At 47.4% G+C, this 23,702-nt stretch overlaps 1 protein-coding gene across 1 annotated transcript in view; it reads right to left on the reverse strand.

The window, feature by feature from the left end:
* Positions 1-22,620, reverse strand: part of TAFA4 (TAFA chemokine like family member 4) — an 815,369-nt gene extending 792,749 nt beyond the window's left edge. Inside the window, exon 1 of the mRNA XM_085627579.1 lies at positions 21,952-22,620. The gene's annotated coding sequence lies outside the window, so the exon portion shown is untranslated. The remainder of the gene's footprint in view (positions 1-21,951) is intronic.
* Positions 22,621-23,702: the final 1,082 nt, after the last annotated feature.

The raw sequence follows: 23,702 nt of genomic DNA on the forward strand, positions 1-23,702 counted from the left end.
AACAAACGGAGGAGGAGAAGCAGTCGGATTAGTCTGCAGCAGGGGGCCACCCATCCGCCTCCCAGTCAGATAAGGATGACATAGTGCATGCTAAACCAATGCGAGAGGCGGCGCCTTTGTATGTTCCTCCTAAGGGAGCAGGGACTAGCTCGGATGTTAACTCCGCCGATGCAAGGGGATATTTTGTATATAATTGGGTTTATACTCCATGGCATAGGGCCGATGTTATGGCATTAAAGAATGCGCTGCCCGACCCCCGCAAGAATCCAGCGGCCTTCTATGAAGAAGTCGAGGGGGCCTTGAATTCTTGCATTATGACCTTAGCGGATATAGACCTATTCTTTGGCCTTATCCTACCGCCGGATACGTGGCGCTCTGTCCGAAAGGTAGATGATGCGGTTGCCTTCAAGGCCCGGTGGTCTGACCTTGAGGATGAGGATAGGGAACGGAAGCCCGCACAGAAACCACCCCAGAATATTTTAGATCTCCCTGCGGCTATTGTGGCTAAGTTGAAGACGATTATCCCCCCTAAAAAGATTGACTGGAACATGTTAGCTGCATGTAAACAGAAAGTTGACGAGTCAGTCGCGGACTTCTTTACGCGCTTTGAGGAGACGTTTCATGATTTTAGTGGCCAGTCGCTTACTGACGACACGGGCCGCCACCTTTTCGCGGACAAATATGTGGCTAATCTGCTGCCGGCAGTTGCGGCCCGGTTAAAAGCGAGTGAGAGTTCTTGGTCCTCCGCGACACCGACGGCCCTTCTGACCATTGCTCAGTATTATGAGCGTCAGGAGCACGAGGCGAAGGGCCAGGAGGAGAAGAAATCGAAAGATCTTAAAACCAAAGTGATGTTAGCACAAGTATATGGCCCGCCCCGCCGGGGTAATAATAGTAGGGGAAGGGGTGGATCTTATGGTCCCCCTTCGGGCCGATCGGATTTGAATAGGAACCAGTGTGCGTATTGCAAGCGGTTGGGCCATTGGGCCAGGGATTGCCCAGCGTTGCGTGCTTCGCGTCAGGGGCACACTCCGGGTGGCCCGAGAGGTAGAGGGGGCTTCTCGAACTTTAGAGGAAATTCCAACGATAATGCCCGTTTCGATACTGCTGGACAGCACCGAGATAGCTCAAATGTTTTCGATCGCCAGCACCAGTATCATGTATCGGACATCGATCGGTCGGGATATCATGATTCTCAGCATGCATAGGAATGCGTAGGATGGGGGTCCGAATCAGTTGAGGTGCCGGTCGATCAGACGGGTCCTTATGTATCGGCTGAGGTTTTAGGTTCTACTGATCAGTTCCTAGTGGATACAGGAGCGACACGTAGTGCATTGTCTAGGTACTTGGTTCCGGGGGCTCCCCCATCCGGCTCAATAGTTACATCGGTAGGGTTTGACGGTACACTCTCCCGAAGCCCTCTTTCACAGCCCCTTGCATTTAAAGTTGATTGTTTTTCTGCGCCTTGCCCGTTTCTGCTTGCCCCGTACACACCGGATAACATTATGGGCCTTGATATGTTAAAGTACTTTAGGGCTACAATCCGCTGTTCCCCTGAGGGTGTGAGGGTGATTTTAAATGACAACTACCCCCGATCTGGGCGGATGTGTACGATATCTGAGGATGCGTTGTTGGCTACCCTCCCCCGAGCTTTATGGGCGACTTCGGACACAGATGTGGGACAAATGGTGATTCCTCCGGTCCACATTAGTGTCCAGGAGGGGGCGGTACTACCACGCCTCCCACAGTATCGTATTTCCCAGGAGGGCGAGGAGGCTCTCATACAGATTGTGCAAGACCTGATCGCAGTAGGAGTAGTGGAAGAAGTTCCCTATAATATCTGTAACAGTCCGATTCTCCCTATTCTGAAAAAGGACACGGATGCAAAGGTCTATCGGTTCATAATTGATTTGAGGGAGGTAAACAAGATCGTGATACCTCAGTACCCGGTGGTTTCCGATATCACGACGTTGCTTACCTTGGTCCCGCCTACGGCGACCATGTTCTCAGTGATTGATTTGAAAAATGCCTTCTTTTCTATCTCCATTCACCCTGATAGCCGATTTCTTTTTGGGTTTACATTAAACAATAGATCTTATCGTTTTTGTAGAATTCCCCAAGGCTATACAGAAAGCCCTAGTATTTATAGTCAGGCTTTGAAGCGACAGTTGGATTCCTTTGTTTTACTTGAGGGGGTCGCCCTCATTCAATATGTCGATGACATCCTGTTGGCGGCTGACACCCTGGAGTTGTGCGAGAAAAGTACGATAGCCTTACTTTCCTTTTTAGCATCCCACAATCACAAGGTCTCTAGGAAGAAATTGCAATTCTGTAGACCAAAGGTGACTTATTTGGGTCACCTTTTGTCTAAGGAGGGGCGTGCACTCACACCAGATCGTATCCAAGTAATTTTGGACACACCAAGGCCATCCACGCAGAAGGATGTGCGTGCATTTTTGGGTCTTGTTTCTTTTTGTAGACAGTGGATATTGGGGTTTTCGCACATAGCTAAGCCATTACTAGCGCTCTTGACAAAAGACACGCCCATCCCGATCCCCTGGTCAGATGAGTGTGACGCTGCTTTTCAGCAATTGAGACAGGCCCTTTGTTCAGCACCAGTGTTAGGGACCCCTGATTATGCAAAACCCTTTTCGTTGTATGTGCATGAGAAAGATGGATGTGCATTATCAGTCTTAGTGCAGATGCACGGCGATAAGCAGCGCCCTTGTGCATACTTTTCGGCTGTACTTGATCCTGTCGCCCGAGCATTGCCAGGGTGTTTTCGCTCGGTTGCGGCGACAGCTGTGTCAATACGGCAGAGTGAAGGAATTGTATTGTCCCATAAACTGTTGGTGTTAGTTCCCCACGCTGTTGATGCCCTGCTTAATCAAACAAAGACGCAGCATTTGACCAGTGCCCGTTTAACGGGATATGAGTTGACGCTTTTAGCTCCTCACATTACGTTAAAAAGGTGCGTGACATTAAACCCGGCCACATTGTTGCCATACCCCGAGACACAGCCTGAGGCACAGAAAGCGCATGATTGTATTCTTGTGACTGAGGAACAAACAAAGGGTCGTATTGATCTCCAGGATACGCCCTTTTCAGATGTAGATGGAGAGTTGTGGGTGGATGGATCATGCCTGAAGCTACCAGATGGTACGACTTCAGCAGCATATGCAATTACCACGTTACAGACGATAGTGGAGACAGCACGCATACCACAGAAATCAGCCCAAGCAGCGGAACTGATAGCGTTAACACGAGCGTGTGAGCTTAGTACAGGATTGTGTGTGAATGTTTACACAGACAGCCGCTATGCCTTCGGAGTAGCGCACGATTTCGGCCTACTCTGGAAGGAGAGAGGGTTTCTAACGTCACATGGGGTGCAGATAATGCATGGGGAGTTAGTCCACAATCTTTTAACTGCATTGACATACCCAAAGAAAATTGCCATTGTTAAGTGTAGTGCCCATAGGAAAGTAGTTGATAAGGTTGGAGAAGGGAATGCGTTAGCGGATCGAGTAGCACGGGAGACTGCGATGCAGCCCGGTACTACTGCCATGTATGTAGTGAAGTCACAGGTGGAGAGATGGCATGATGCGAAGGAGGAAGTGCGAGAAATACAAAAGACCGCTTCTGACAAAGAGCGGGAACAATGGGCTAGCGAAGGAGAACTGGATGACGAGGGTTGCTGGAGAAATAAGCAGATGGATAGATGGAAATTACCCACGGCTTTTGTACAACCTATGGTCCAGATGGCACATGGGCTAGCACATGTTGGAGCTTCCGCAATTGTGAAATTGCTTACCCAAGTCTGGGAGCATCCAGAGATTGCTAGCACAGCAAAGAGGGTGGTGCAGACTTGTATGATCTGTCTGAAGTATAACCCAGGGAAAGGCACGCGAACTCCAGCAGGAGGATTTGCGACGCCCACTGCACCCTTTGAGGTTCTGCAGATGGATTACATCCAGCTTGAGCGCTGTAACAATTTGAAGTATGTTCTAGTAGTGGTTTGCGCCTTCAGTAAATGGGTTGAGGCGTACCCTGCGAAAGACAATACTGCAATGACTACAGCGAAGCTATTGCTGAAAGAGTTTTTCCCCCGATACGGCGTCTGTAGACTTCTGTGGAGTGATAATGGCCCTCACTTTGTAGCGGATGTTATAAAGTATGTCTTGAAGGGCCTAGGCATCACCCAGAAGTTCCACGCCGTGTTCCACCCTCAGTCTGCAGGACTAGTCGAGAAATATAATGGTACACTGAAGCTTAAGATCGCCAAAATTCAAGCTTCAACGTCTTTGACTTGGCCAGACGCTTTGCCACTGGCGTTATTGTCAATTAGGTCGGTGCCACACTCTCGAACCGGCCTTACACCCTATGAGATTGTATTTGGACGCCCAATGAACATTTGGGGTCCACCAAGGCCTAAGGCTGTGTATGATGTACCTTGTGTGATGATGAGTGATTATCTGGCACAGTTAACGGATAACTTGGTTTCTATTCATCAACAGGTCCGAGAGGCGCTCCCTGATCGGTCTACTGGCGAAGGACATGGTCTCCGGCCTGGAGATCATGTAATGATAAAGGTTTTCGACAGATCGAACAGTTTGGAGCCGAGATGGGTCGGACCTGAGCAAGTCCTTCTTGCAACGAGGACGGCTGTGCGAGTCTCGAACAGGAAGAATTGGATCCATTCCTTGCACTGTCGAAAGGTACCGCCCGGATTGGTGGAGTCTGCCGTGCTGACCGATCAACAAGACATCCTAGCAGCAGAGACAGGCCGTGCTGCAGAGCCAAACGACACTGAGGAGCTCTTTTCGGACCACACGACTTCTGGAGGAAGGCGATATCATCTGCGACCAAGGAAGTGAGATTTCCAGTACCGGGACATACTGTCAGAACGGCCCTTGGGTTAGTGAAACGGAGAGCCAATGAGGCAAGGGGGGGGGATCAGCCCTGCATTAGTGTAGCGACACCCGTCTTGGCCCGCTGGTGAAGAAATCAACCGCTGCCCAAGGGGAAGAGTTCTGACAGACTTTTTAGTTTCAGGAAGATACCAGGGTATTGTTTCCTTTGACATGGAGAAGAAGAAAATTCTTTGTGCGTTGGGGTTCATGCTAACGGTAGCTATCATTGGTATAACCACATGGTTTGTGGAGGAGGCAACTCCTGCTCGAAAGACACTTGTGTTGACGACTCCAGTGCCTGCGGAGCACTACTTTTATACATTGCCATATCAAGAGTTGAAGCATCGACAATCCTATTTGAATAACACTTTCATTCAGATGCTGCATCACACCCACGTTGCTACGAACGCTACGAACTGTTGGATATGTGGGATGATGCCAGCCCATCAGAAGAAAGGAGGTACGCCATTCATACCACTTCCTTTCTCTCACAATGGCTCTTGTAGAGCATGGTACACTTTGTTGTTTGCCACTCGGAAACCGACAGTGGGACGATTGCTTTTCAGACTTAATAAAGAATGCCATCAGGACAAGAATGGATATCCACAAGCGAATGGGACAATTTGGGAATGGGAAGAGTACCGACCGGACAATGAATCCATCCCCTATATCTTCACAAACACCAGAGACACTGAGGGGAAGGACAAATTTGTAATCCAAGTAGCACAAGCCCAAGCGGACCTGTGTGTCCAGAGTGTGGGTTTTATTCCTGTGGGTGTCAGTGATTGTATAACCGTACTAAACATTGATGGGTTAAATAACAGCACCTTCCTAGCATCCCATAATACCTATTTTGTATGTGGAAATAAAGGTTATTACCGTTTGCCGGCTGGGTGGTCTGGGGTATGCTATGTATCATTCCTATTACCTCCTGTATTCTTAGCACCTGCGTCATATCATAAGGATTTGAAATTGCTGAATAATGTGACGGTAAATAGATATAAACGTACTCTATCTATTGATGAGGTGGATCAAACAGATACCAGCCTGCAACAGTATATTGATTTTAATTTAGGACTGTTTTTCTTTGTTGGAGCCGCTCTGAATAGTAGGAAGATCCGAAGATTAACAAGAGTGGTAGAAGCTGTGACTAATCAGACTGCTGCTGCTCTTGGGAATCTTACGGAAGAATTACAGATTACCAGGATTGTTGCATTACAAAATCGTATGGTATTGGATGTAATGCTAGCTGATCGAGGAGGAGCCTGTAAAATTATTGGAAGTAGCTGCTGTGTGTTCATTCCTGATCATACGCCATCTGTTTATAATGCTATTAATAAACTGCACAAAATAGCAGCTGAAGTCCACACAGAAAACGGCACTTGGTCCTTTTCTGGATGGTTTTGGGCGTTGGTTACTGCCTGGGGATGGAAGGTCTTAACTGGTCTCTGCATTATTATAGCAATTCTGTTCTTTCTCTGTATGTGTATTCAATGTGGACCATTGTGCTGTTCTGTATGCATTTCATTCTGCATTCCAGATAAGAAAGCTATTGCCGATGTTGCCCGCCAGAAGGGTCTAGCTAAAGAGGTTAAAGGAATGATGATAATTGACATATACGATGATTATTCTTGGAAGCCAGATGTCTTCAGTAAATGCTGAAAGGGTCGTCTGTTGTAAATTAAGGCAGAATGTGATTAAGCATTTACTGAAAACATTAGTGTTTCCCTTTTATCGTGTTTTCCTCATTATGTTGGCCGAAGTCCGGACTCCATTTTGTATTGACATGCTGCCACGTGTTCACCACGAGGAGAGTCCGACCTCTGTGTTAGTTGCTCTTGCAATCTGCCTAGCAACAGTTTATAAATAGCTCTCTCTTGTCCGTCTGGCGCATGCCCAGACTTGACCACATCTGTTATAATTAGCTTTGCCTGACCATGTGTTTTCGCGGGCCCAAGGAGTGTGTTAGCTCCGCCCATGTATTGATTTGGTATCGAGAATGACCCTAAATGGTAATGTTCTTCAACTCTGTGGTATCCACCCACTTATGAGCCCCTCTGTTGTGTATAAAAGGGGACAATGTACGCAGGTTCTGTGTGCTACTCCTTGCAATACTGAAGAGTGTTGTGTGGATTGTAGGACCACCCTTAAGGGTTAATAAACGTTGTTTTTGTACTTTGCAGTTTCCGTGCCAACTTCCTTATAGATTTCGTTACAGAAGAGCGAACCCTTGTCTCTTGCGGGCCTAGCTGGGGCTTGTATTCATCAGCCTCACGGGAATGGGCTCGGAGTAACCCATGGAAAACATCATGACACAAGAAGTGAGGCCCAATGCAGGAAACAAGGCTTTATTCCGACACTTCAGCAGCACAGCATACTTCCATTCGCTAACGTTTCGGCGGTTGCCTTGATCACAGCTGGAAGTACCATCAATTAATTTGCAAGTGCGTCAGTGCGTGCTATTTAAAATGTTCATCACGTGACTAAATACTCGAAATACATATCCCAAAGTGCATTGTAATTCAATATGCATAAATGTCATGAAGAATCTCGTTATTATTCACCGTACTGAAGGTTGAGAGTTCTTACTTGGCAATGACACTGTGGTAATTTAAATCAGAGTGGCCAGGCGATGTTGCTGTTAATTGTTCGTAGTGCCTGAAACAACCTCATTGTCATACACGAACGTAGAATGAGAAATCCCTCACGTATCCCTTCCAAATGCGCTTGCGTTTTTTGCTGTAATAGCTGTCCTCAGTAGGCTAGGCGCATGAGTGGGTCAAACTCCTCAATAGGATAAACAGAAGCATTTCCCCGATTCTGGAGTCCCCGACCCTCCAGGGCGGCCTCACGGGAATGGGCTCGGAGTAACCCATGGAAAACATCATGACACAAGAAGTGAGGCCCAATGCAGGAAACAAGGCTTTATTCCGACACTTCAGCAGCACAGCATACTTCCATTCGCTAACGTTTCGGCAGTTGCCTTGATCACAGCTGGAAGTACCATCAATTAATTTGCAAGTGCGTCAGTGCGTGCTATTTAAAATGTTCATCACGTGACTAAATACTCAAAATACATATCCCACAGTGCATTGTAATTCAATATGCGTAAATGTCATGAAGAATCTCGTTATTATTCACCGTACTGAAGGTTGAGAGTTCTTACTTGGCAATGACACTGTGGTAATTTAAATCAGAGTGGCCAGGCGATGTTGCTGTTAATTGTTCGTAGTGCCTGAAACAACCTCATTGTCATACACGAACGTAGAAGGAGAAATCCCTCACGTATCCCTTCCAAATGCGCTTGCGTTTTTTGCTGTAATAGCTGTCCTCAGTAGGCTAGGCGCATGAGTGGGTCAAACTCCTCAATAGGATAAACAGAAGCATTTCCCCGATTCTGGAGTCCCCGACCCTACAGTGCGGCCTCACGGGAATGGGCTCGGAGTAACCCATGGAAAACATCATGACACAAGAAGTGAGGCCCAATGCAGGAATCAAGGCTTTATTCCGACACTTCAGCAGCACAGCATACTTCCATTCGCTAACGTTTCGGCGGTTGCCTTGATCACAGCTGGAAGTACCATCAATTAATTTGCAAGTGCGTCAGTGCGTGCTATTTAAAATGTTCATCACATGACTAAATACTCGAAATACATATCCCACAGTGCATTGTAATTCAATATGCGTAAATGTCATGAAGAATCTCGTTATTATTCACCGTACTGAAGGTTGAGAGTTCTTACTTGGCAATGACACTGTGGTAATTTAAATCAGAGTGGCCAGGCGATGTTGCTGTTAATTGTTCGTAGTGCCTGAAACAACCTCATTGTCATACACGAACGTAGAAGGAGAAATCCCTCACGTATCCCTTCCAAATGCGCTTGCGTTTTTTTTTCCATATATATATATTCATACTAGTGAATATTTTTCTTGAAAAGTGAACATTTAAACTGTCTTTGTGCTCCTGTTGTCTTTGCTATATTTGAAAAAAATGCAAGTGATGTTCTAGAAATTGCCATTAGTGATGATGTGTAATGTAAATAGTGATATATGGGATAAAGGACCCCCTGCCATACATTATAAGGATATTGCAAGTCACTGAGGAGTTCCATGACCTTATGAGTTCCTTTATAAGGTTCTAGAACTCCAAGGTGACTTGCAATAGCCGTATTATGTATGCGGGGGTTACTTTATTCTTTATAATACAAGGTCATACCATCACCTTTACCACAAACCACTTAAATCCTTGGTACATAGCTCTTTCATATGGAAGAGACAGCATGTTTGCAAACATTACAAATAAGAATCGAATCTCTAGTGCAAATTTAGACACTTAAATAGCTTTTATACATTTGCTACAAATGATATCAGTTTAAAATGTCAGTTTTTTCTTTTTTTAAAAGGTGCAGTAATTTGGAATATGTAGAAACATGCAGAAAGATTATAACTTTTCTATAATTACTTCAAGATTGCAAAAAATAAACATGTTGCCATAAATATCTCCTTTCTGCTTGTCATTACACAGAAAAATTGAGAAGAAAGAAAAGCCACATTGGGGCATATGCATCAACATTGGCATTTGCGATTCCTTATTAGCGAAAAATAAGGATTCGCTAATAAGGAATAGCAAAAGGCTATGCATGTAGGAATCGCTATTCAAATAGCGATTCCTTAACTTTCCTTAATTGCTACTAGCAAATTGCGAGTAGCAATTAAGGAATGCCATCCCAATCATTCCTATGGGCCTCCAGGCCCATAGGAATGAATCGGAGATTGCATGAGCAAATAGCGAGTACCAGTAGGTTCTCGCAAATTGCTCATGCAATTTCAAGGGTGCAAGGGTGTCAAAATGACACCCTATTGCACCCCTGAAATTGATATGTGCACATATGTTGCACACACACATGCTCTAAGGGCATGTGTGTGCGCAACATGAAACTTTGAAAAATGCACAAAAGTGCATTTTTCAAAGTTTTAGCAAATTACCATGCAGTTCATCTTCATGGTAATTTGCTCCCCCTATTAGCGAAATCGCTAATTTTTTAACTTTGATGCATTGCATTTAAGGAATCTCACTTTGGGATTCCTTAAATGCAATCGCTATTTAAGGAATCGCTATTTAAGGAATCCCTATTTAAGGAATCGCTATTTAAGGAATCCCTATTTAAGGAATCGCTATTTAAGGATTCCTTAAATAGCGATTTTTGCTTTTGGGTTGATGCATTGGGATTGGGTTTTTTTAACTCAATACCGGGAGCTATTAGCGATTTGGTATTTTACCGACTGGATTTTGGCTTGATGCATGAGGCTGTTAGTGCTTTAAATAGCTGCTTTAAATTACGCAGGTGACTTGACTTCCTCATCTTTTTTCTCTTTTTTCTTTTTATCAGGGGTGGGCGGAATTGGCGGATTTGAATGCCCTCCACACCGCCGCTCCGGGGTTCTGGCTCAGCTCCTGTGGCCTTTGACTCTGAAATCCTACTGAGGTAGTTGGATTGTGTGTTCCAAACCTCCCTCCTCCTCGCCCCCTCTCTCTCCCTCCCTCTCCCGCCTCCCTCCACCTCCCTGTCGTTGTTTGCCCTCTGGGTCCACAACAGCAGACTGCCTGCAGCCTTCACCGGCTTACCTCTCAGCCGGTCTAGGTGCTTCTCTTTTGCACCGGGCACTCCTCCTGCCGCCATGGCAGTGATCTGCGGTGCTTCTTGTACAGGCTGACCTGTAACTATGAAATCCCTTCCTTGCAGAACTCGCGAGGACTGAAGATGCGCGTGCATGGAGAGTGGAGACCTTAATTCAGACTCCACTCTCCAAGCACGTGCGCGCGCAGTCCTCGTGAGTTCTGTAAGAAAGAGGTTTCATTAGTTGAAGGTGAAGAAACACTGCTGATGACCGCCACGGCTTCTCATTGCCGAGATCCAGGTACGGTCGTGGGGTGGGCGACGGAGTCAAACTCCGCCACCCTGCGGAATCAGAGTTTTTTGCCGAACTCTGTGCTCCTAACCACCCTTAATTTTATTATAGTGCAAACTCAACCCAAAGGTATCAGAGCGCTTTACATGAGCACCAGTTGCGTTACAGACGAATACATTCATTTTATTAGGAAGGGAAGATTAATTGATTTGCCGAGAATCACAGGATGTTGAGCGCCCATGCAGAGACTCGAACTCGGTTCCCAGCTTCGAGGTCAACCCTCCAGCTGTTAGGCCACATCCTCCACTGTTGACTCTGTCAACAGGCATTGCGGTGGTCAGAACTCAACTTGAATAAGTTATAATAGTGGAGTTGTGACATAAATTCCTTATAATCGGCAACTGGGTGCATCACAATTCGCAGATAATAATGAAATTTGAGACAGGGTTTCATAGTAGAATTCCAGGATCCTGTGCATTATAACAATGAATATTTAATTGTTATGTTACTGTTACTGATACCATATATTGGATTTTGGGCATTGCATGGGCCACAGTGGGATTGTTAGCTAATCATAATGCTGAATCTCATGGAGTTTTAGGTATTTGGTTATAACCATATCATACCGTCAGCTGAAAGCATGGTTCTGTTGCTTTTAGCAAATGATTTAATGACTCGAATGAACTGTCATAACTGATTTTGAACAACCTTTCATCGAACATTATTGTATTTTTGGTATGATATACCTTGCCCTGATCCAAATCACCACCCTAGATGGAGGACACAAACTTTGGCCTGACCTGCATCCTAGTCTCCAGGACCCCAGAGCCCTCAGAACACAGGTTTTGGCCTTGCAGGTTGACTGGAAGGAGGTGGGTTGGCCTTTGGTTCCATCCTGTTCCCGGTCTATCCACCACCAGAGCAGGAAGCCATGAAAGAAGCCCACGCCAAGTGCGCTTTGAATTATGAAAGTACCTAAGAATGCTGAAAGTACCCGAAGAGCGATTTCCTTAGCTCCAGAGGTCAATGCACTGGGCATTGGATTCTTGGTGGAGAAGAGAGCTAAAGGCTGCACTAAGTGCAGAGTCCCTTCTAGACCACTGCCAACAGGGCCGGACTGGCTGTAGCGAGTGCCAGGTGTTTCCCTTGTGGGCTGCCACAGTGGCAGCCGGTTTTGGACCCCTGGGTGGCCAGTTTTGTTACTGGGGAGCGCAATATCGGCTACTGGTAACAAAAGTAGCAGCGGTGAGACGGAAGTGGTGCTTTCCACTACCACCCTCCCGCCCCCCCACTCTCCACCCGGTGCCGGACGAACTGTTTGCCAGGGCCGGTTTCGGTTACCAGTCCGGCCGTGACTGCCACACATTCATGACCAGCAAGTATAAGGACCAGGTTGTGGCAGTCCTAGCTGCTCTATTTAATTTTCAGAATTGCGAAATAGAATAGCAGACTTGTACGTGAAAATGCAATTTTGGTCATCCTAAGTTAAAAGTACCAGTTTCTGGTTTGGGTGCACAAGTTGCAAGTAACCTTTAATGACTCATGATGTCATGTTTTATGTGGTCTTACAGACCAATCAGATTGCTAGATTTAAATCTTTCTTTCCAGCCAACCTGTTAGATATCCATACATTTCTTGCTTTTTTCTTTGGAGGATATTTAATTTAAATGGTGAACGGGTTTACATAAAATTATAAGCAAGCATTAGCAAAGCCAATAGGTCTGGCCTTCGTAAGCTGGTGTGATGGTTATTTTTTATTGCAAGCATATGCAAGGGAAGAATATTTTTTTTTAAACTACCACGATGGCAGCTAAATATGATGGTATGTGCGTGCAATAAAAAAGTAAAATAAAATAAAAATGATCAGATATTAATTTAATGGAACATTATATATGCTTCCTACATAGTAGGTATACCTAACAATGAAATAGAAATCATTTTTGGTTTTAATTCACATCACGGGAAAATATGATTGTTATTGGTGCACAGAAAGGTTAAAATTGGCTTTCAAATGTTGCACCATAAAAACACAGTTTAAACACACAAGGATGACTAAAATAATAAAAAGAATGTAAAGAAAAAAGTATTGGCAAAGTAAAGTATTTGCCCCAGCACTCAAGTGCAGATTTGTACATGTGAACAGGAAAAATGCAGTCATTCATAGTTCAAGAGAGCCAATGGCGGAAGTGAGCTGACGCACTGACCCATTCTGAATGGTCTTGTGGGTGGAAACATGAATGACAGCCTAACAGACCAATTGATGAAGATGCATGAACGAAGCACCTCTTTGTATGTAGATAGGTTTGCATTTCATATGTTTTTTTATTATATGAGGCTCTTGAAACATCTGAAGATGTCGCACAGCCAGACCTAAACAAGCACACAAAAGGCTGAGACTGATCTTGGGCCCTATCTCAAGTTTTGTGTCACTGCAAGGAAGGGTTTTCTCCAAAGCAAAAAAAACTAAAAAATTAAATTCCCATTTGAGAAAGAAAAACAGGTGTGTGCACTTGTGCATTGCTGCGTCATTTGCTCAGGAAGAATTTTCTACACTGTGGAAGTTCCATGTGAATACATTTTGCCTAGTTTAATTACTCTTACGCATTTACAACTGATGGATACATCCAGAGGGAGTCCAAAGATTATTCGTCAATTTTACAAAAGTCGTAAATCTACTCCAAATTTAAGGATGAGCTACGCAATTGGTTTCCGAATTATCAAAGTTATTCTTGGTGATTCAAGTGAATCTTTAAAACATATAAAAATGTACTACACACACAAAGCCTCTTTTACTGGATAAGAAAATTAATATTGCTGTGAAAACAAAATGCCCATAAGCAAATTAACTTGTGACACATTGCAAATATCACAACTCTTTTAAAACGTGTCCCTACTGTTTTTAATCTTGAATATGGAATCCTGCTTTGTGTTTCCAATTAAACTGTAATCGCGTGCTAAAGGGATACATCACTGTGCACATAAAAGGGAGAAGTTTGTGCATTAAAGTGAACATGGCAACCTTTGGCAAACATCCCTGTGCCTCGGGTGCGTGAGGCAGGCCCCTGCGGGGCGGGGGGGGGGGGGGTCCCCAAACCCTCGAGAGGCCTCCATTCAACCCGAGGCCATTGAATGTCTGTGAGATATGGGGGGCTCAGGGGCCACTCTCCACAATCCGCAGGAGGCGGCCATCTTGTTGAGCTTCTCCTCTGCTGCGTTATTTATGTATGTTTGGACGCACAGTGACACCAGGGGTCATAAGGACAGGCGACCTAGAGACCTTGCTATCGGAAATATATATCCATCTCTCGCTACAGGCACTGATTACATCGCATGACAAACGATGGAGCTGCTTGTCTGACAAACAGAATTAGGCCGCCCTTGTTTAGTCGGCGATGCTAACCGGGATATTAATACTCATGTTAAGGTCAAAGGGGTCACGCTTGAAAGCAGAACCCATGACGTGGGGGCAGAGATATCCTTAGAGACTTCCTCCAAGGTGGGCAGGCGATTTATCTCGGTTGAACGTCCACTGAGGAGGTAAATTGGCCATTAGATGGGAGGAAAAAAATATAACGTCTCTGCTCTTTGATAAAGGTTGGTTGCACTCACATTCTGAACTGCAGATCGCCTCTGCTCCTCCTCACACTCTGGGGCCTGGTCACAAAGGTATTTAGCAGTACTAAAGTGGTACTAGATAGTACTATTTTATGTACGCTTACATGCCTCTGTGAATTAACCCCCAAAAACATAAAATGGCAACACAATTTGTATATGTGTTTATACAAACCGAAAGGACACGCCCCTTTGCCCTTTTATATAAAAGGAGTTGGGTGTTTTGTGGGTGATTCATAAAGGCAGGTAATAGTACGTAAAAGGTTGCCCAGAGTACTACTACACGTAAGTTTCTGCTTACGTGATAAGCCCCACTGTGAGGATCACTCCCTGCGCTGGGTCACTCATCAAAAGAGCGACATTGTCGTCCCCACTGTTCCCCTACAGTCAGTGGCAGTAAAATTATGAGGAAATGGAGGATCAAATAATTCAGTAGGATGTACTAAATTGTTTAGTAACTTTTGTTCACTTTGAGCTAGAAACAAAATTTCCTTTTGTGAAAACTTGCAAATTATGCGACAGATGATGTATTATGTGCCAAATCCATAATGTTGCGGAAAACAGTGACCGCAGAATCACATGTATCCATTGGTCATCCTTGTAGATTAAATTACTGGGTAAAAACATCCTTTTCTGTCCAAATGAAGTCCAGTGATGATGTAACTCGCAAGTGACTAACAAAAAATGAATGTGTCCTTGTGTAACGATAACGAAACTGGTGCTCATGTAAAGCACTCTGATACCTGATATCTTCGGTCTTGTTCGCGCTATATAAAACTCTTAAAATAAAAAAAAAGTGTAAAAGGCATCTCCCCATCAGACACTCTGGAACACAGCTTTTGGTCCCTTCTCCTTAGACACTGCCCCCTGTGGTGCCATAAGGTATTATCCATTTTGGTCACTCCGGCCTCCCTAGGTGGTGAGAGGCCAGAGGAAAGGGATTTATCCCTAGATATGATTTCAAATTCTCTCTGATCCCTTGAGGATGATTAAACACGGGCAGAGAAAAAAGCTTTCCGTGGAAAGTCTGAGCTTGAGACGTCCACTAGAAGTGATCACAGCTCCCAGGGACCTCCATGTGATACGTGATGCCGCCATCAATCGGTTTAGCCGACATAATATTGCATTATGGGACATGTAGTTTTGCTTTCAACACTGCATCTCGTTAACTCCTGCGATCACAGTGCTGTTGATTAAAAAGCTAGGACGCGTTGAGGGACTTACGCGTGCATTTTCCCGCTCTCAGATTTGGCTGGTCAAACACACACCCTTTGCACTGCCAGGAAGAACTGAAGCAAAGAGAAGCAGCTGCTGGGAAGGATTCCCCCTGGCTCGGCTCGAGCACAGGCTCTTTGAGCCAAGCCAGACCTTTGGCCGATCTCTGGCTCGGCTCTCTCCGCTAATTTGTTGGCTCTCACTTCTCGGGCCGTGATGTGTTCAGCAGTCCCGTATAAACTTACACCAGAGGAAAACTGGGTTTATCAGCCAACCTCTGAACTAACCAGAAAAACACACAAGCAGGAAAATATGACTGCGCTGTTCCTGACCGGCGGCATAACACAAAATGACGCCCCCGTGAGACTATCTCACTTACACTCATTTGCCTTGAACTGAAAGCCCCCCCCCCCCCCCAGTTGAAAGCGCCCCTGGTTTTGACTGAATTACCGTGTCAGCACTAGCTGCACAATTGCCCCCCCCCCGCGTGATATGCTGATCCAGTTAAGGTGTTCCCTTTAAATTATGGGACGTGTAGTGTTGTTTATTCAATCATAAAACAGGACAACAGGTCCCAGAATTCACATTTTTAAAAACCTGGCCTGGAGTTTCACATCACGCATGACCTGGGAAGCTTGGTTTCTATTGCCCCTCCCTGCACAACTGATTTGCCACAACAGCGTCCGGTCCAAGCAGCTCTCAGCAGAACTAGCCACAGCGTGAGGAGGAAAACTGAACTCAGCATCAATTCCGGGCTCATCCGATCCTGCCCGAATTCCAACAGTAAGGACTAAACCAGCTGGACGAGCCCCCTCCTGTCTAACGACGCACGAGGGTACATGGGGAGTGGCGCGTGCTGGCTGGACTGGCCAAATGAGCGGGTAATGGACGCACAAGTGCATCTCTGAATTAGCCACGAAAATTTGACTCAGCGTCTCGTTGCTGAAATAACCAAAGCAGCATTTAATAAAAGAAAACGGCTCAGCAATTCTCCAAGCCGGCGGAAAACGCGTTCAGCAGCCCCCTCTGACTCACCCACGCGAGCAGTGAAACCGGCCATAGGGGCTCCAGGCTGGACTGGCCACATTGACACACACGAACACTGTTTTCCCAACTTCCTATAATGCCAGCATGCACGGGGCTGGACTGGGCACACGTGACACTAGGGAAACCTCCGGTAAACTGGGGTGCTGTCTGCGATAGAGTCTGGCAAACAACTTTTAGGGAAAGAATACACATTCATTTTTGGCAAATACGTATAACATTTCAACCCCTTGCCCAATGAAATCCTCACGGAAATGTTCGGACTCGGGGCCTTTCGGGAATGGGACGAGGACTTTCACCACAGGTGCTTAGGGGCATATCAACAAGGGCTTTATCTCTGCTTTTTTGGCTTTAAAAGCCAAAAAAAGCAGAGATAAAACTAGCGCCCTATCAACAACAGGGTGCTAACACGCAAATTTGCATGTTAGCAGCCTTTTACTCTACGCTTCCCCTTGCATCTCTAATGAGATGCAAAGGGGGCGTTCCAGAGTAAAATAATAGGAGAAATGTCGCTAAGCGACATTTCTCCTATTATCAAGAATGTCGCTAACCCTGTTAGAGACAAAAAAAGCAGCGCTAACCGCGGTTAACGCTGCTTTTTTACGTCTGCTAATTTTCAGACTTAGCCATGATATCCTATGGAAGGAGGATATCATGGTTAAGTTTGCCTGTCCCTATCAACAAGGTAACGTGTGATTATCGCTGGGTTTCCAGCGATAATCTCACGTTAGCCTGTTAGCGTGTAGATTTTTATCGCTATTGAGATAAGCGTTGCTAATAGCACGCTATCTCAGCGATAAAAATTCACGCTAGCCGGCGATAATTATCCTCACGCTAAGAGCGCTGAGCGATAATTATCGCCGGTTGTTGTTGATATGCCCCTTAGAGCGCCACTGAGCATGCGTGTAGGGAAACGTGATTAAAAAAAACCCTCTCCAATTAGCACCACCTGAGGAAAAACAGCACTGAATGTCTCCTCTGAACCAGGTACAGGGTCTCGGCAAGGTACCCTCTGAACCAGTACCGTGAGGTAAACTGGGATCAGCAACTATTCTACTATACCAGTCACATGTGAAGCTAAACCAGGGTGAGAAGGTAGCGCTGAAGCAACCACACTCGCAAGGAAAGGGGGTTGAAACGGTACTGACTGCAAGCCATCAATCAACCACACTTCCAGGAAAACTGGATTCAGAGCATACCCCTGAACCAGGCACACACGCAGGAACACTGGGTTTAGAACACACCCCTGGCAGGAACACTGGGTTTAGAAGACACCCCTGAACCAGCCACAAACGCAGGAACACTGGGTTTAGAAGACACCCCTGAACCAGCCACAAACGCAGGAACACTGGGTTTAGAAGACCCCCCTGAAACAGGCACGCAGGAACACTGGGTTCAGAAGACACCCCTGAACCAGGCACGGAGGAACACTGGGTTTAGAATGCACCCCTGAACCACGCACGCAAGAACACTGGGTTTAAAAGATACCCCTGAACCAGGCACGCACGCAGGAACTCTGGGTTTAGAAGACACCCCTTAACCAGCCACAAACGCAGGAACACTGGGTTTAGAAGACACCCCTGAACCAGGCACGCACGCAGGAACACTGGGTTCAGAAGACACCTCTGAACCAGGCACGCAGGAACACTGGGTTCAGAAGACACCCCTGAACCAGGCACGCCGCAGGAACACTGGGTTCAGAAGACACCCCTGAACCAGGCACGCATGCAGGAACACTGGGTTTAGAATGCACCCCGAACTACGCACGCAAGAACACTGGGTTTAGAAGACACCCCTGAACCAGGCACGCACGAACACTGGGTTTAGAAGACACCCCTGAACCAGCCACAAACGCAGGAACACTGGGTTCAGAAGACACCCCTGAACCAGCCACAAACGCAGGAACACTCGGTTTAGAAGACACCCCTGAACCACGCATGCACGCAGGAACACTGGGTTTAGAAGACACCCTAGAACCAGCCACAAACGCAGGAACACTGGGTTTAGAAGACACCCCTGAACCAGCCACAAACGCAGGAACACTGGGTTTAGAAGACGCCCCTGAACCAGTCATGCACGCAGGAACACTGGGTTTAGAAGACGACCCCTGAACCAGGCACGCACTCAGGAACACTGGGTTTAGAAGGCACCCCTGAACCAGGAACACTGGGTTTAGAAGACACTCCTGAACCAGGCACACACACAGGAACACTGTGTTTAGAACACACCCCTGACAGGAACAGTGGGTTTAGAAGGCACCCCTGAACCAGGCACGCATGCAGGAACACTGGGTTTAGAAGGCACCCCTAAACCAGGCATGCACGCAGGACCACTGGGTTTAGAAGGCACCCCTGAACCAGGCACGCACGCAGGAACACTCGGTTTAGAAGATGCCCCTGAACCAGGCATGCACGCAGGAACACTGGGTTTAGCAGATGCCCCTGAACCAGGCACACACGCAGGAACACTGGGCTTAGAAGACACCCCTGAACCAGGCACACACGCAGGAACACTGGGCTTAGAAGACACCCCTGAACGAGGCACACACGCAGGAACACTGGGCTTAGAAGACGCCCCTGAACCAGGCACACACGCAGGAACACTGGGCTTAGAAGACACCCCTGAACCAGGCACACACGCAGGAACACTGGGCTTAGAAGGCACCCCTGAACAAGGCACACACGCAGGAACACTGGGTTTAGAAGGCACCCCTGAACCAGGCACACACGCAGGAACACTGGCTTTAGAATACAACCCTGAACCAGGAACACACGCAGGAACACTGGCTTTAGAATACAACCCTGAACGAGGCACACACGCAGGAACACTGGGTTTAGAAGACACAGCCTTTTTTCCGTGAAGGAACGAGTCCTTCGGATCCCGGCTCACAGCACACTGCGCACCTAGGCCCTTATCGAGGTGGCCCACGCGCTGTACTGTGTCTACCTATAATTAGTTTTTTTTGATTGGAAATTGACGAGCGCCTACACTTGCACTGAAGAAGTTCATTACATGAACGAAACGCGTTGGCTGGCTAATCTTTGTCTTGGAAAATAAAAGGGACTTATCACCTACTAAGTCTTATTTGATTCTTCGACTGTCATTGACGTTTCAATATGCGGTGCACCACTCCACCAACCTGTTTCTTCAGTTTCCTGCTTAGCTGTTGGCACTCCTCAACGGCAAGTGCTGGAGTTTGTTTTTGTGCACGCTCACTGTTTCTAATTATTAGGTAATATCAAGGGAACTACATAGGGTAGTGCGGTCTCTGTGTCCGCCGTTGTCCGGTACCACAAACTCACACATGCAGGAACACTGGGCTTAGAAGACACCCCTGAACCAGTCACACATGCAGGAACACTGGGCTTAGAAGACACCCCTGAACCAGGCACACATGCAGGAACACTGGGCTTAGAAGACACCCCTGAACCAGACACACACGCAGGAACACTGGGCTTAGAAGGCACCCCTGAACCAGGCACACACGCAGGAACACTGGGTTTAGAAGGCCCCCCTGAACCAGGCACACACGCAGGAACACTGGGTTTAGAAGGCACCCCTGAACCAGACACACACGCAGGAACACTGGCTTTAGAATACAACCCTGAACGAGGCACACACGCAGGAACACTGGGTTTAGAAGACACAGCCCTTAGCCTACCACAGACACACAAGAAAAGTGGCTTCAAAGGTACTACTGACGGCTACCCTTCAATCATCCACACTTCCAGGAAAACTGAATTCAGAACATACCCCTGAACCAGTCACACGCAGAAACACTGGGTAGAACAGAACCATGAACCAGTCACACACGCAGGAACACTGGGCTTAGAAGACACCCCGGAACAAACCACACACGCAGGAACACCAGGTTTATAAGACACCCCTGAACCGACCACCCATGCAGGAAAATTGGGCTCAGTTTTGAACCAACCTTGCACGCAGAGAAGCTGTGCTCAGAATCTACCACTGAACCGACACACATTTAGGAAACTGAGATCGGGTGCTTGGAAAGTGTTCCGCTTTAAACCAGTCGTGCAGCGGAATAACTAGTCTTCTACAGATTTGTAGAGCGCACCATCACCCGGCAGGGTCTCCCGGGATGTGAAAACGAAAGGGGCCAAGTCAAACCACAAAGAAAACCAATACATCTCTACCAGGTGTCCAGATACCTGTGACGGTCCATGTTTTCTTTGCATTCTGGGACCTGTAGTCTTGTTTATCTCGTCATAAAAGCAGGACTAATAGTCCCTGAATGCAAATAAAAAACGTAGACTCGAGCAGCCAGTCACTTACGCGTGGACCTGGAAACTTAGCGGCTGAGCTCGCCACCCTGGTGGAAATCTGGACTTGGCAGCTGCCCTGCGATAGTCGCCCTAGCAGAGAGACTGTGGACCCCCGGCGCCCCTTCAGCACCGTGGCTATAAATACAGCACTGCCACCGGCCCTGGAGTAGTTTCCCAGCCCGAAGCTCCCGTGAGCCCCCACGCTAGCATCACCAACACCATGACTACGGCTGTTCAGTCACAACCCCAACACACCGCAGCCGCCACCGTGTGTGCAGACCAGGCATTTTACATCATCATACCTTGACCCAAAGGAAGAGAGGGAGGCACAGGGGGAGAACGTAAGAGGAAGGGAAAGATGAGTAAACCACGAGAACGGAAGAAATCGGGAGTGTAAAAGAACTTGTCAGACTGAGATAAAGAGTCAAAATGTGTAGGATGCAGGAAGAAATAGGCGTGAGGTGAAATCAAAACCTTAGTATTACTGCCGGCGGCGAGGTACTAAATAGTGTACCCGTGAATGTCGTCCTTAACAAATTAGGCACTGTTAAACGCTCGCTCACCACACATGCCGTGGTCCCGCTGGACAGAATTTGAATGCTGACAAGGTCATCTCAACCCCCCCCCCCCCCCCACCCATGCTACCGGGAAATTAAGTAACATTAAACTAGTTAATAATAAAACCTGTTTTCACAGCGTTTAGAAACCGGAGAATATTAGAATGAGGCGCTTTTGGAAAACACTGTTATTGATGCCAAGCTAGAGAGTCCCTAAACCCGTGACTGTTATGTTCTGTCCCTTCTAGGGGCGCCCTGATAAGAAGTTAAGTAGTAAGTGTCACCCAGGTGCGTCATTTGTGTGCAGCCCCCACCTAGCAACATCGCAAGGGCCCCTTCTCACTAGAAGAAACACACTGCGCCGCAGCAGGGGTCTCGGTGACAGTCTACACTTTGGGAGGCGCGGGGGTTCCTTACCTGGCACTAGGGGCGAGGAGCTGCGTGTCCCTCTCGGGACATTACTTTTCATCCAGGGCTCAAGGAATCTGAACGAGGAGCCTCCCGCACTCAATCCGGGGACCAGCAGGGGGCTGAGGGCACGAAGAGCCCCGCGAGTCGGCGCTGCGGGTTCGACTCTGCTTGCACCAGTGAGACCGCAACACAGATCACAAGAAAACCCAGCAGCCGAAGTGGGAGACTCCGCCTGTCTCCGCAGAAAGTGGTCGACGGGTGCAGAAAAGTTGCAAAGCTCTTGCGCTATCCGGGTGCAGAGGGTCAGAAGGAGTGCACAGGTTGCGCAGCCGGGCAAGGACACAGAAATGCTCCCTCTTCACGTCTCGGAGTCTCAGTGATATGTTTCCAAGCACCTGCGCCACAATTCCGGTGTCTTAGAAGTTCATTGAGCCCCTACGGTTAGTTCCAGGCGCTTTGCCCCCACGGATCCTGCAGCCTCAAAGGCAAGAAGCGCTTAAGGTACACCTCCAGGAGGCCCGCGGCCGGTGCACCTGCCACCGTAATCAGTAAGCATGAGAACCTCGGTACCCGCACTATTAGGGTCCCTGAGATCAGCTTCTGGGACCTATATAAACAGATTTGCTAGCTGCTCAAGTGCCACGTCCGGCGCCCCTAAGATCCGCGCCCGGACACCTGCCGCACCTGTCCACTCAGTTCCCGCACCGTCCGCGATAAGACCAGGCTCAGCCCTGACAGTCTCTGCTCGGGAGGGCGAGCGGCGCCGGCGATGCTACTCGGCTTCAGCTGCCCATTGGACGAGGGAGGGATGCTGTGCCCTCCCACCCCCGGCGCGAGGCGCGTCCGCCCGGAGGAGGTGCCAGGAGCATCTGCTGCCTCCTCCCTCCCCCGCTGAAAGGTCATCTGACTGACCAACGAAGAGCCTCTCCGGGCGCCTGTGTGACCGGCCCCCCGAGTGAACGAGTCTTGTTTTACACTACAAAGTCACCGTGATCAGCACCAGGGCACCTGGATAGCAGCTACGTCCTACAATGCGTGCGACGGCCCTAGGCTAGACACGCATATCTCGTTGAAGTTTTGGCGTTGTTTGTTTCTTGTTTATAAACAGTACTTCATTTGTAAAATAATGTTTCTAAGAAGCCGACAAATGGGCTGTCAAATGTGTCTGCAGAATGCCAGGCCGCATAGTCAATATTTCATCGCATGCCGGTAGATTCCATTACACCCCTGACCCCCCCCCCCCCCCCTTTCTACTGTTATCGTCTTTCTCTTCTTCCTTCCCCCAACCCCGGTTTTTGCTGCTTTTCTCTCTCTTGCTCTAGGTCAAAGTCTGATGGTGAAAATAAGTTCTGGTCCCCACCTCTAAGCACTCTCAGAAACGGTTGAGTCCGCCATAGTGGTATTTACCTACTATGGTGTGGATAATCGACAATGATAACGCATGCCACGACAAGTTGTTGGTGAGGCGATTACTCCAAAATATTTTTGATTTTTCCACAGGACAACCAAATAGCAATTTTCACCTGGCTATCCATACGTGTGTTGATATTTGATTAGGGAGGACATGACCTAGTAGCTCCTCTCTCTATCTCCACTGGTATATCTACGTGGTCCTGACCTTCTACCACCGGCACAAATCAAGCACTGCTAAATGCACTTACACATTTCAGTGAAATCACTGGTAAAATGAGGACTCCTAAAACAAATGTACAGAAGTCTAGATGTTGAGCACTTTTTAATTAACTGGCACAGCCTGA

This window comes from Triturus cristatus, chromosome 9, assembly GCF_964204655.1.
Source record: "Triturus cristatus chromosome 9, aTriCri1.1, whole genome shotgun sequence".
NCBI classification, from domain to species: domain Eukaryota; kingdom Metazoa; phylum Chordata; class Amphibia; order Caudata; family Salamandridae; genus Triturus; species Triturus cristatus.